General features: G+C 38.2%; 1 long non-coding RNA gene across 4 annotated transcripts in view; it reads right to left on the reverse strand.

Moving 5' to 3' along the window:
* Positions 1–14234, reverse strand: part of LOC147822921 (uncharacterized) — a 408296-nt gene that overhangs the window by 37707 nt on the left and 356355 nt on the right. For all 4 annotated transcript variants that reach the window (XR_015444740.1, XR_015444741.1, XR_015444739.1 and 1 more), the window contains one exon: positions 7947–8096. This is a non-coding gene — a long non-coding RNA (uncharacterized LOC147822921). The remainder of the gene's footprint in view (positions 1–7946; positions 8097–14234) is intronic.

Raw genomic sequence — 14234 nt, forward strand, 5'->3', positions numbered from 1 at the left:
TGGTGATACAACCTGGGGCTGGCCAATTTGATTGCCTGTGTTCCTTGGTTGAAATGAATCTTAGGAGGATGCTTATTCACAAGGCCATTTAAATCAAGCTGTGAGTCTTTAAACCTGCTGTCCATTTTGCTGTGATTAAAATCTCAATGGGCCACATCCTATACACTTTCTATTTTCCAGAGTAAACCAAAAGTATCCAAATAAAGACAGATAACTACCCATGTTGAGTCTCTGATGAGGTCAAAATTAAGCCAATGAAAGAAAATGGATATGAGGAGGCAGGAGTATTTAACTTTAAGTATAATTAGATAAAAAAATTACATCTGTGTAGGTCCAAGAACCAAACAGGCTTGAATGTGTATTGGAAATCAACAGGAAGCAGAAGATGAAAACATGGGCAAATATTAAAGAGCTCAGTAAATAGATTAATCATTTTGTTATTAGGTTGGAGTACAAATTAGAGCCAAAGTACCTTTTTTCTGAGTTTGTTGTGATTGATTTTTAAAACATAAATGTAAATTTTTGAGAAGTAACTTTCAATAAGACTCCATACTGTTGTTTTACATTTAATTTCCTTAAATATACACAAATGCACCCATGGCTATGGGATGGTAACACAATTCTCCAAGCAATTGGTACTGGAACAGGAAAACTCTCCATGTGGCCTTCTCTAAGACTCCATAATAGCACCCCTGATTGTTTGAAATGAAAAAAATGCAGTCTTCTATGCTGTTGATGGTGTGTGAGACCCTGAGATGCAGAAGAATTCAGCATTGGTTCTGATGAGAAAAGTCCATCTGAACTCTTTCACTCTATATATTTAAATATTTAAACACCCATCTTCCACCTCCACTCTACTAGAAAACTTTCTCAGTTTTCTACTACCCACATCTGTGATACCACCCATCCTGATTCCCCACAGTCTTGCATAGGGCATTCTTCTCTCTGGCCAGCTAGCTCCCCTTAGTCCTCCACATACTCCTCTGGGGCCGCTGCAGTATTCCCCCCGCCCCTCATCTATCACCGTAACTGGCCAATGTTCACTGCCAACCTGCTGATAACCATGACCACAGGGCACTTCTTCATTTCATCTTCACAATGAATTGTCATGTAAGATTATGAGAGATAGTTCCTCACTGATGAACCTCAACTTAGAATTTTTGAATTCCCAATGGGTCCGCCAGGATTTAACTCCATTAAGTGTATGAGGAGAGTTGATCTGTAATTCATATTTGAGGAATTGCATTTTAAGGATGGTGAAGCTTCGAGAGTTCAAGGAACCTGTCAAACCTCAAAATATATGGAATCAGGATTTGAACCCAAGTCTCTTTGCACTCTGGAACCTAAGTACTCAACCGCTGTACCCTCACCTCCCACCTCTTCAGTGCTGGTGCAACTTCCATGGTTAGGTTCAGGGCTGAATTTTCTTGGAGACTTGCTTTGATCAGCCAACCTCACAATGTTCCTGTCCACCCTGTTGGTCAGAACCTCAAAGATGACTACTGAATTGTTAAATGACTGCTCTGTTTATGCTTTTCTATCTTCCAATTAAATTTTCAATTCCTAAAGAGGCTACCTTCCATAAGACCACTGTGCACAAGCACACATGCGCGCGCACACACACACCATGCTCCTAGCTGATTAATGTGTATTTTAGTAAGAATCTAGGAATGCTCCCTGAGGAGGGAGGATGTTATTTTTCCCTTTCCTTCCTATTCTCTTTCTTTCTCTTTCCCTGAGAAGATGAAACAGCAATCTGTTGGGGATGGTTTCTAAGCCTCCAATTGCATGTTCCCTTGTGAGTGGAGTTAGCGTGAACCTTTCTGTTTTCTTTTTGGTGGCTTAGGTAGTTAGGTAAGGCAGGGTCCATTCCTCCATGGGAAGAGGTCTGCTATCTTAACCTATCTTTACTTCAAACACATGGGTTTGGCTACTCTTGCTCCTTCATTTTCTGTCTTCTGTCTTCTGTGTCTGGCTAAGGTTATCAAGGCTCTGGAAATTGGATTTGAGCTAAAGAATCTGAGGAGCTATTAGCCCTTTAGGTTAGATTGAGTGTTCAAGCCCAACACAGTGCAGATCAGCCCAGCCAACCTTACTGGAAGGCTCTTCATTAAGTTTAAGCAGTGAATAATGAATATAATAAATGAGAAAGTGGTACAGTGTGACCATTTGCTGTTATTTCCTGTATACATCCTTCTCTTAAAGACTCTAGGCATAAAATTCAGGCTCCTCTAGTTCCTCTCACCAAGGCCCAGGATCTCTCCAACATCCTTCTTCTCGGGCCCCTGGCTGCTCAATTCCCTCTTAAGGCATAAGAGTTTTCAACAGCTGAATTTTATGGAAATTTGTAGTGTGTTTATACTGTATTAATTGCTAGTTATAGTCCATAGGTTGATATTAAACCTGTGCTTTTGTGTTAGTGTGGGTCTATCAAGAGGATACCAAGCAGAATGTGCAGAAGCTTTGTTTGGAAAATACCCACATATCAGGAAATCGGGAAGAAGCCAGTATTCTCTGGGAGAGCCTTCAGATGATGGCTTCTAATGTGAGATGGATCTCACATAAGAATGAGGGAGAAAGGTAGAAGTGTCTTTGTCTGCAGTGAAATCAAAGGAAAACTCAGAAAATCTCTTTGGGAGTCCCTGAGCCAAAGGTGACTATTAGAATCAGAAAGCTATTCACGGGGAGCAGGGTCTCAGCACCAAATCAAGCCTGTTTTCAAAGTGCAGCATCTGGAGTTCTCAGTCAATATTGCTTCAAAAAATTAAAAGTAAGATGCATTCTCATGCTATCACAGCTTTCATCCCTCACCAATAATTGCTACCTGGCTTGATCTTTCATTACAAAACCACTCATTTCTTCTTGAGATTTCTATTTTCTAGCAGCAGGAGGAAACACATTTGAAATGAGAAGTGTTTTGAAACAAAAACAGGAACACAGTTTATTAAGGAAAACATTAACCTAAGCACATGAAGACATTCCAGAGACTATTATTTTGGAGAATCTAGAAAAGTTCTGGAGTTTCTTCTAATGTTTCTTACTCTCCAGACAAGAGTGGATTCTCATATCCCTCATTCCTGACATCCACAACTTTTGCTGGGCAGTGATCTGTATTCTGATGAAGTCCCTGCAATGATTGGCATTGGTTCTTCTTGGAAGGAGATGTGGGGACAAAGGTAAAATTTTTGTTATGAAAAATTTGATTTTATTGACACATTATAATTGTATCTATTTATGGGGTTAGATTTATAAAATCAAGTTAAGACTGGGGATAGTGGAACTAATATTAAGAAAAGCCTTATTCCATGGTATCCACAATTTAATTAACAAGGTATTTGAGTTTCCTAATCAATAAAAGTGAAGTAAAGTCAACTCAGAGGTGGTGGACAGATGTCAAATTTAATAAATGGTTTGTTTAATCAGATGTAATGATAAAGTCCATATGGAAACAATTGAAGGAAATCAAAGAAGCAAAGAATGTCCAATGATGAGAAATACATGAAACCTTTCCTAGAGGGCTCAACTGTTCTGTGGCCTTGTCCTTGTAACAAATTGAACAAAGACCCCCCACCCATGCCTACTGTTGTTGATTGTCTAATAGATAAGCAGCTCTGGGGTTAAGAGAGGATGGGTGCTGGGAGCTGAGGGAGAAAAATTATTAGTATTCTCACCTCATGTAACAGCAGATTGCCAAATTTCTGGTTTTGTGAGCAATTCATATTTTCTTCCAATAAGTCTCTCTCAACAGACTAGCTGAGGACACATACTAGTCCTTATATGGTACAGCCCATATGCCAGCTTGCTTCCTAGACAGTTAGTATCTTCCCTCTCTTCAGTCCTCCTAGTACCATCAATTGTTGCTGAAACATGCACTCCTTCCTTCATCATAGTGGGTTATATAATAGCTATATATTTATAATATTTAACATTCAAAGTAGATCTTTGTATTTTGTTTTGTAAATAGAGGTACAGTAAAATTTCTTCCTTTCTCATACAATGTTGTTTTTAAAAATATATTGGGTCATTTTAAATATACTCCTCTTATTTCTGACAAAATTGTCATCAAGAGTATCAGGTGCAGTGTTACCTCAGTTCACAAACTTAATTTGTTTTATGATTTTGGAAAAGATGGCCATCTTTGTGTTTGTGTGGGAAAGATGGCTGCAGTCGTGTTTGTCACCGGATGCAGAATTTTTAAACAAAAATGAAATTTCACAAAATACTTCAGTATGTAAAACAAATTGCTTGCAAACAAAAGGATCGTGAGCTGAGGTATAATCTGAAATAATCATTATTTTCAATGTGTTTAGTTTTAAAACAAATAATTTCAAATGTGTTTATAATTTTTAAGATACACAAATTCAGTCAAATATCATAAGTATTGTTATGGCTTATGTCTAGATGTTCTCCCAAAGCCTCATGCAGTCTTAGGTGGGGTAATTCAGAGGTGGCTGGATCTAGAGTATGTGATGCTGGGATTGATATCTGGTGCAATGCTACACTCAAGGGCACTAGGATTAAGGGTGTGAGTGCTACCTGCCCTAAGTAGTCTGGATAAGATATAAGGGAAAGAAAGAGCTGTGGTAGTCCCTTGCTTTGCTACATTCTGTCCATCATGATCTGTTTCTCCTCTGTGATGCCCCTCTGCCATGCCACCCTGCCTCGGAGCCAGCTGATTATGGACTGAAACCTCTACAAACTGGGAGCTAAATTAACATTTCCTCCTCTAACTTAGGGTGTCAGATATTTTGTCTCAGCAGCAAGAAAGGTAACTAAGACAGAATTTGGTATGAGAGGGGCTCATTGCTGTGATTGCACCTGACCATGTGATTTAGGAGTGGCGTATGGGAAGGCAAAGAGTTAGGAAAGATTTGGAGATGCCAGCTGAGATACCAGATACAGAGCTGATATAGAATGCCTGAGGCTGTACTTGATAGGAGATTCTGGTCAGAGCTCAGAATACCAGAAGGCTGATAAAAATTCTCTTGGTTAAACCAGGCTCAGGATGTTTCTTCTGGGAAGGACTCCATTGGCTGCTGGACTGGACTCCAGATGATGTGTGTCATGGCTTGGCAGAAAGTTTGTTTGCATTTTGTTTGTGTCTAGTGACTTTACCTCAGACTGAGATTAAGGATGGTAGGCTAATTAATCTGGCAGAAGAAATTTCAAGACAATCTAATGTTGAGGTGGTGGCATGGCTACTCTTGGGGGCTTTTAGCCAGATTTATTTTGAGAATCAAGAGCAAAGATCCTAGCAGAATAATTTAAAACAGCTTGAGTTTGGCCAGAAAGGAAACTCCAGAAAAGTTGTGGCCTGCAAAGATGGAACAGAGGACAAATTGGTTGCTAAAAAGACTAGCAAGAAATAACCAAGTATTTCAGAAGACAACAGAAAAGATGGCCTGAGGACATCACAAGAATCAGCAAGACTCCATCCTTTGCAGCCTCAGAGTTACAAAGGTGAAAGACTTTGCTTTGAGAAGAGAGCACCCAGAGCCCTTGTTCCAGAATGGCAGCAGCCTAGGGAAGTTGTTCCTCAGGATTTACTTCATAGGGATTCAACACCTACAACCAAGAGAGAAGGAAGCCTGGCTACTGCTCCAGCTGACAGTAGACCTTGGCATTATCACATGCAGAATGCAAGAGTTGTGGGATCAGGAAGGCTTCCACCCAGATTTCAGAAGAAGGCCTGGGAGGTCGGGCAGTGTGCCCTTGAGAGGGCAGTGTGTGAAGCTGTGAGTTCAAAGCCAAAGGTGTGGAGGAAATTCCAGAATTTTGGAGAAGCCAGAACGTGGATCATCTGAGGAAAACAGCAAGGAGGGAACAGAGCCAGCCCCAGAAAGAAGCCATGGGAGCTACAACACTGGCAGTGCCATAGAGGCAGAGTCACCCAAGTCCATTAGAGTTTACAACTTAGCACAGATTGCTGGGGATTCTGGAAGTAGAACTGTGGGATTTAATGTTTGCCCTGTTGGATTTTGGTCTTACTTTGTTCCCATTCATTGCTATCCCCCTGTTTGTAACTTTTGGAGTGGAAATGTCTATCTTGTACCATTGAATGTTGAAAACGTTTAACTTTCATTTGTACACGGGTTTGTAGCAACACAAAATTATTGCAGTCTTCAATTTATAGTTTTGTTGATTTAACCTTTTAAACATAAAAATTCTAAGTGGCCACATTTCTTGTGTCAGCATTGCAAACTTCAAAAATCTATTGTTTAAATGCATGAATATATAGTACCACAAGGCTAGAGACATAGATCAGACCCCACACAAGCACTAGCCAATGATTCCAAACCATCACAAACTTGCAATTATAAACATGAATATGTTTTTCTTGAAATAAGTACAGCTGAATCCACAAGTGTTAGAGACTATCACTAGTTGTCTAAATTATATAATGTATAATACAGTGTTTACTAAAGGATGAGTAATAACTGTGGTTCATTGAAGCACACATATGTTTTATCAAAGCCTAACAGTGACTACAGTACCTGTTTAGGACTTGGACTAACTACAGTTTCTAGATATTTTTAAAAACCAGTATTTTATCACTGATACTAAGAATAAACTGATACATGATGATAATAAAAAGCAGACTGTATCTCAGTAACTTTCATTGTTGTTTTAAAATTCACTAAGGTTAATACACCCCTTATTGCCTAAACCTATGGCAGACTGTCTCTACCACCCCACACCTGGTGCTTGGTGTGCTACTGGTATTCAGATCTACACTGTAAGTTAGGTATTTGTTAATTAACTGGAAGAAGATGAGTGAGCAAAAAAAAAAAAGATAAACAAAATTTGAAATCTTAAATAAGGGAAAAAGTTGATGTGTATTTGATAAATCAAGAAGGGTTTTCTGGAAGAAGAAAAGTTCACCTTGGCTTGAGTGAAATATAATGAAGTTTCCAAAACTTCAGTTGTCTACATGACAAACATAGGGCCATTTCAGCCTATAAAATAGTCTATTATTTACTTATACTGTTCTTCAAATCAACTCATTTTCTCTATTAATATGCATTCCTGAATAAATTCATACATTACTATAGATAAACATGAATTGCATATAAAACAAAGCAGTATTATCTAATTTAAATTCTAAATTAGTAAAAATCAATATAATAAATTTATTGAAGTACAAAATCTAAAAATAAATTTCTAAGAGAGAAGAATGGAATTATTCAAAAGTAAAGCTTATAACTGCTACAAAGCTACTTAGTCTCAGATAAAAAGAAATCTATCATCCATAAAATAGTTTCCATGTGTATTGATAACTTACGTAAGTTGCAACTCACCTGAGTACAGAAAGGAAACATAAAAAATCACTATAGTCTTTGAAAAGATTGAAACTCGAGAATCAATTTCTGGGCAAACTGATATAACAAGTTTTTTCTAATAAACATTTATTCCAAAATGCTAAATGAAGCAAGCTCCAGATTTTGTTGTTGTTGTTGTTGGCTAATATCCTCAGATCTAGGAAAAATATTTTGGTGTTTTTTTAATAATTTTAAATCCATTTACTTGGGAAAATAATTTTAAAGAACTTATATCAAGTTTTCCAAGTGCTGTTTGTGATATTCAAAATATTTTTAGTGGATATTCAGTAGCATCAATAATCAAGTTGTTTGTACAAATGAAGAAACCCCAACTCTCAATATCTGAGACAAAAAACCCTATAGCTCTGGCTTGGAGTCATTGTATTCACTTCTTTGTGCATTTGAAATATTAATATAGACTTTTTGGTAAAAATACCTTTATATTGATCCAGTGAACAAAACATGCCAATTTGCAAAGCCATTTCCATTTAAATGCATGACTTCACAGACAGAGGATTTCATTAGGAAAATGCTGCTGTTCTCAAAACCTCACCAGGTGCTCAGAACCTTTCTGTCTGAGAGCCTAGGAACATCACAATAGAACATAGTCGTTTAGTGCTCACTTACCTTCCCATAAAACTGCAGGGCAGTAAATGGTCAATAGACTTTACCTTCCAGTGCAACTGCTGGCTACATCTCACCACCAGTGATCATATTTCCAACACAGGCTCATCTGACTGTGAAAATATTATTTTTCACCACTTCTCTCAAATGAGCCTAAAGTAAAAGTAAAGCAAAGAGCAAAACTTAATTCTTAAGAATATTATAATTATTATGAGTTTACAATTCTCATGAGTTTATTTCACTTACTAAATAAATGGCAGTTTCTACGAATGACATTTCCACACATTTTTGAAAAGAAAGAACCATGGCCACAAATCACCTATAGTGGAGCCTCCCAATCACTGGGTGCTCACACTCTCCACAAATGGCTTACAAGTGTCTAAGTTATTGGCCCTTCAGCAGAGAGGATACCATATTACAGGAACAATGAGTCCTCTAACTTGACTGGAATGAGGACCCACTGGAAAATGGTAGGAAGCAGAATTAAAAATTGGTTGAGGGCTAGTGATTTAGCTCAGTGGCATCGTGCCCGCTTGCAAGTGCAAGGTCCTTAGTTCAATCCCCAAGACCGGAAAAAAAAATGGCTGGTAAAGAACTGTGAGTCCCTGGCTGAGGAATTTTGGTGTTATTGTGTGGGTAACTGGGTGTCTTTTTAAGCAGTGAATGATATGATAAAATAATTGTTTTAATCACATTAAACTGACAGTTCTCATTTCCACGGGGTGGGGGTGGGGATGTGTGCTTCTGGCGCCCGAGCGGCTCACCTTCTCTGCCCTAGGAGCTTGGGATGGCGGTGGGGGAGCGTCCTTCCGCTGATTCGGTGTTTTCAGCGCGGGGATCGAACTCGAGTCCTTGCGCTTGCGCAGCAAGTGGCGAAACCACTGAGCTAAATCCCCGGCCCCTTAAACTGACAGTTTTATGAAGGACTGATTGGAATAAGAAATCTTTATAATAACAAAGGAATAAAGGTAGCAAGAAAAAGTGAGAAGACAGGAAAACATTTCAAAGAGAAAACTGAGTAAAAAAATATGATATGCATCTTGGAAAGCATGAGTGATCTAGTGTGATTTCAAGATTTATTAGCACAAGCTCTGAGATACAAAATCTCATTTAGCCCATTAGACAATGTAGACAATGTATGACTAATTCACACTCAACCCCTATTCAGTAAACTCTTGAATCTTTCCTAATACATTCCCTTTCTAGAAAAAAGAAACCATGAGTGAAAGGCTTGCTCTTGAAAGAACATTGTCACTGAATGAGTAGTTTCTGCTGAAAATCAGAGCTCATAATCCACTCTGCACCTCCTTGCGAACAAAGAAATTGACCCCTTGAGATGTTAGCCTAGAGCCTGCACCATGGAGTGGGATGGACTTCCATGCAAAGCACTGCCTGAGTCCTGTTCCTAGAACATACAATCTCCCTAATCCCCGCAGGCATCTTCCTGGAGAGTGAACAAAGGAGCATATGCTGGAGAGGAGCTGCTGTGGGAGAAGTCAAGTTCAACACACAATTGCATTGGCAGTCTTCCCACTCACTTACTGTAGCCTATTTTATAATCATTGTCACCCTGTATTCTGGATTCTGTGACTCCTGTTTTTCAGTGTTGCTGGCTGCCAACCACCATGTTCCTCTGGGAACAGTTCCTGGCAGCTGCAACCCACAGCAATGGTGAACAGAGGCCCAAATGGATATGGCTTCCATGCAGCTATGGCCTGGGGACCCAGGGCATGCCAGGTGGCTGGCTGTCCCTGGAATGAGGGATCTGAGCACTAGGGTTCACTAGCCAGGTGGTGGAAAGTTCAGGGTTTCAATTTTATCTCTGAAGTGCCAGGAAGGGCAGAACTGTCAGGGTGACCTAGGAGGCAATTTCTTAACAAATGTCTGCTCATCTGACAGATGCCACTTAGGCAAAACAGAGTCAATATTCTTTTGCTCATTCTTTTCTGAGACTATTTCCTGAGATTGGACATTACTGAAGAATATACAAAAACAGATGGCCAAGTCTAATTTTTGTTTCCTAATCTTTCTCACTGCTGTGTTGAGATAGGATATCATAGGATATCATGAGTATAAATAACATTAATAATAATAGTAATAATAATAACAACGCATTAGCAACTATTATATTGAAGTCTTCTCTATGCCACACAATGTATTGGCATTTTAAATGTGTTATTAAATTAACACAATGATTATTTAAATCATCTACTATTATCACTTATTTTACACAGGAGAAAACAGAATTTAAAATGTTAAATGCCTTGACTGATGTCACACAATAAATTAGCAGCTCAGGAAAAATTAAGAGAAAGAAAAAAAAATGGAAACAAAGTCTATGTAAATAGGGAAGGGTGGTGGGGGTGAAGGGCGCATAGGTAATGGGGAAAAAAATAAGAACTAAGATACATCATGTTCAGGTACAAACACCCAATGATAAATGTAAATGTATTGTCTACTTAAAATGTACCAATTAATATATAAATTTAAAAAATAAATAAATTAGCAGCTCAGCCAGTGTTCAAACCTGTGTCTGTCAAGAGAACAGAACAAAAGTACTTTCTGAGCACACCACTCAGGCAATCTATAGGAGTTTAGTCTATGAAACTCCAAATGTAGGAATTTTATGTAGTTGAATATATTTTAACCTAAGGAAAAGCTTTCTTTACTCCTTTAAAAGTCATAAGGTTCATGACAGAGTAAATTAGGACAACCACTTTGGGAAACCATTGTCATTATTTACTAAAGTTGAAGATTTGTGTATTGTATGTCCCCACAATACAACTCCTGGTATACACCTAGAAGAAATGTGTGCACTGCACATGTGCAGCGTAAAAAATATATAATAAAGTTCACAGCATAATCCAAAGGTCCATTAATAGGTATGTGGATACATAATTGGGGTATGTACACACAATGGAATACCACACAGGTGGGGAGATGAAGGTGAGTAGTCATAACTGGAAGAGCCTAGCAGACACTTTTGAGGTACTGGCAATTTTCAAGTTCTTGGCCTGAGATGATAGTTACATGTGTCTTGCTTTATAATAATTTGTTAAATCAAACACATATATTTTCTGTATGTGTATAATATTTGTCAATAGAAATGGCTTTAGAACAAGTTTAAAGAAAGAAAAGGAAAAACAAAGACAACACTGGTCTTTTGTTTTAAAATTCAGGCTAACGTGTCCTGGTAACCAGCTTATTTGAGGACAGATCTTAATCACATAATTTGGTCTAGATTCACTTTCACATTTCTTGTTAATTTGAAACACACACTCCCACTGTTTTCTTTAATCATTAATGTTTTTCTCGTTCGAGAAACATTCCCTTGCTCATATTGCAGGTGAGTACACTCAAGTGACATTTATCTAAGAAGGAACTGATTGGTTTTTTTCTGGTCTGCTTCTTAGAGGCAATCATCGGCTTCTTTGTGTTACCCTTGATTCAAGAACATTTTTGCAACTGGAAAATGGGGACAACAAGGTTTATTGTTTTAATTAACACATCTTAATAAAGGCTTGTCGGAGCTAGAAACACAAAAGGCGATGATGCAAGGCAAGGTGTTTAGACAGGCCTGAGCTGGGATAGAGACGGACTTAATCCAGCCTCAACAAGTACTCATCCCAGGTATCTGAGGCCAGAACAGGAAGTGGGACAAAGCACAGCTCCTGCTGGATTTTAAGGTTTAAGTAGACAGGCTATCAGATTCTGATATTTACTTGGCTGTCTTTGAACACTGACTTAAGAAATGACTTTTTAAGCCAAGAGAATTCAGGACATACTGAGGATTTGTTGAGTTTGAAGTTCAATGGAAAAAACGTACAAGTGCAGAGTAATAAATTTTGCTCCATGTTTTCCTATGAGGGTGGCTATCTAGACTTGATCTGCACTCTCTTCATCTGTACCTCTATGTTCACATGCTCTGGTGTGTATCAGGAGAAAAAAGCCAAGGAAAATGTCAGAGGAGAAAGGGAGGGAAAAGAGTGCATTCATTTATGGGTCAGATGATGAACATATCAACATGATGAGGGTGGACCACGACTCACAGCCGATGCATCATCTAATGGAGGGACAGGCCTAGGCCTTGGAGTGCTGCTACTCAAAGTGTGATCTTCTGGATGTTTATTAAAATCTGGGACAAGATCAGTTCAGAACTAGGAATGGGCATTCAGATACCTTTATAGCAAATGATAAAGAAATTTTAGATCTATTGAATCTAATAATTTAAAAATGGGACTTAAACTGTATATCTTTTCCATTTCATTTTTCTAGTGTTTATTTTTATTGTTTTCACAATGGACTAAAAATGTAATATAACAGGGTTTCATCACAGACTGTTTGGGAAACATCACCCCTGAGAAGAGTCTGTTTCTGAGGAAAATGGCTGATCAAACTGAACTTGGCCCCACTTCTTCCTGGTGGGGACAGGAATGAATGAAACTTACACAGCTTGATGTAGCACTGTGTACTTCATCCTGTGTAACAGAAGTACTGGCAACGGAGACTGACAGAACGACTGACTTCTTTCCAGGCCCTATTCCACATGGTGTTTCATTTAATATTCACAACAACACTGTGCAGTTGGTTATATTTTTATTGTCCCATTTTATCAAGGAGAAGGCACAGTTAAGTCGCTTGCCTTATTATAAGCCACAATACAGTCCTTTAGAGGTGAATGCAGTGTGCAAATTAAAATTAATCTCTGAATTTTTTCCTCTTCCCTTTGCTTCTCCAAATTTTTCTCACTTTTCAACACCCACCAAAATCTCCCCTTCCCTCATGAAACATTCACTGATAGGCTTGTTGTTCCCTGAATTACATATCTTCTCAGTTTACACATTTGGATACTGTTTCACATTTTTAACCCCATTTATTATGCTTTATCTCCTCAAACAGCCTGTGAGCTCACTGAAGACAAGAGCTGTAGCACCTATCTCTGCACAGCCCTTCTGCTTCACTTCTCAAGTGGTGAAAAAACTAAAACTTGGTTTTAATCCCAACTTAAAGATTTTGGCCAGAAAAGTGCGGAAGTTGAAAAAGCATGAACCGGATGTAGGAGACGTTGGTTTCCTGTGCTGATTCTACCATGGACAGGTTTTAAAGCCTCATTGGGCTAAAGAGAAAGGATTAAGGAGAAGGACTATAAGCCTTGCCCTTGCTCAATGACCTTCAGCCCAATTATATATTTAGGTTCTCAATATTTCATTATTAAATTATATATGTTTAGCTGACATAATCCTATAATTCAGTACATTTTAGACATTTTGCGTGTGTTGTCAATGTCATTCACTGTGTGAGTATGTTGTTTGTGTGTGTTTCCTTAAACATTCTTAGGAGGAAATAAGATATTTCAGGACCCGAGAGTAAATCTGATATTGAAATTTAGGCCCCTCAATTTTTCTCTGAGTTCTCTGAGAGTTGAAACCAAAATATTGATATATTATTTCATAACTGTTTAGAATTATTGGCTTCAAAATATGTTAACATTATGCATTTGCTTCATTCAAAGGAACTGCATCTGTAGGCTATGTTATTCCATTCTGCATTCTTCCCTGGCCAAATGTTTTAGCTTGTTTAAATTGGGAACTGTGATAATTCATCGGTAACTTTCTGTGAGGTCTGAGCTTATGACATGCATGAGTGTAACAGAAATCAGAGACATTGTAGGGCTTTGAAACTATCAAAGTCTCATATCCACAGAACACTTCTGGTAGTATTTCATTTCTGGAAGGTCATCTGACAACTGACACAAAGAAAATATGAATATGTTTGTATATAACATAATTACAGCAGAATCAATATGCTTTTTCCATTAACTTCTAAAATACATTTGCATAAAAAGTTTCTTTTCTAACCCAGCTCCTCAGAGGGACTTTTTGTGGGAAGAAGTGACTGGGGACATGATCTTTGCAATATTTCATTTCATTATCTCTTATTATTACATGGTGGCCCAGAGCATGGCATGAATAAAGCTGTCTTGTCATCAAAATGCATTCACTTATTTAACAAGTTCCTGAAAATAATGGAACAGTTGCTAAGCAATGGGGAAATTATACATTCTTAGGGATCTGTACAGATTCTAAAAGCAAAAGTAGTTCTGGGAAATGGTATTAGTGTCTTTGGAACCCATCTGAACAAGAAAGTGACATACATTACCCAAGAACAAGGAGGCAGCATTTTTTTTTGCATTTTACTCAGTCTGACATAGGTCTTCAAAGTAACTATGCAGGTAGAAAATTTCCTTTCAAGCTGGAATCTGTGTCCATTTATGAACTCCAATACCTTATA

Source organism: Heterocephalus glaber, unplaced genomic scaffold (assembly GCF_053883595.1).
Source record: "Heterocephalus glaber isolate CG9 unplaced genomic scaffold, H.glaber_assembly_v1.0 deba00001606, whole genome shotgun sequence".
In the NCBI taxonomy this organism is placed as follows: Eukaryota; Metazoa; Chordata; class Mammalia; order Rodentia; family Bathyergidae; genus Heterocephalus; species Heterocephalus glaber.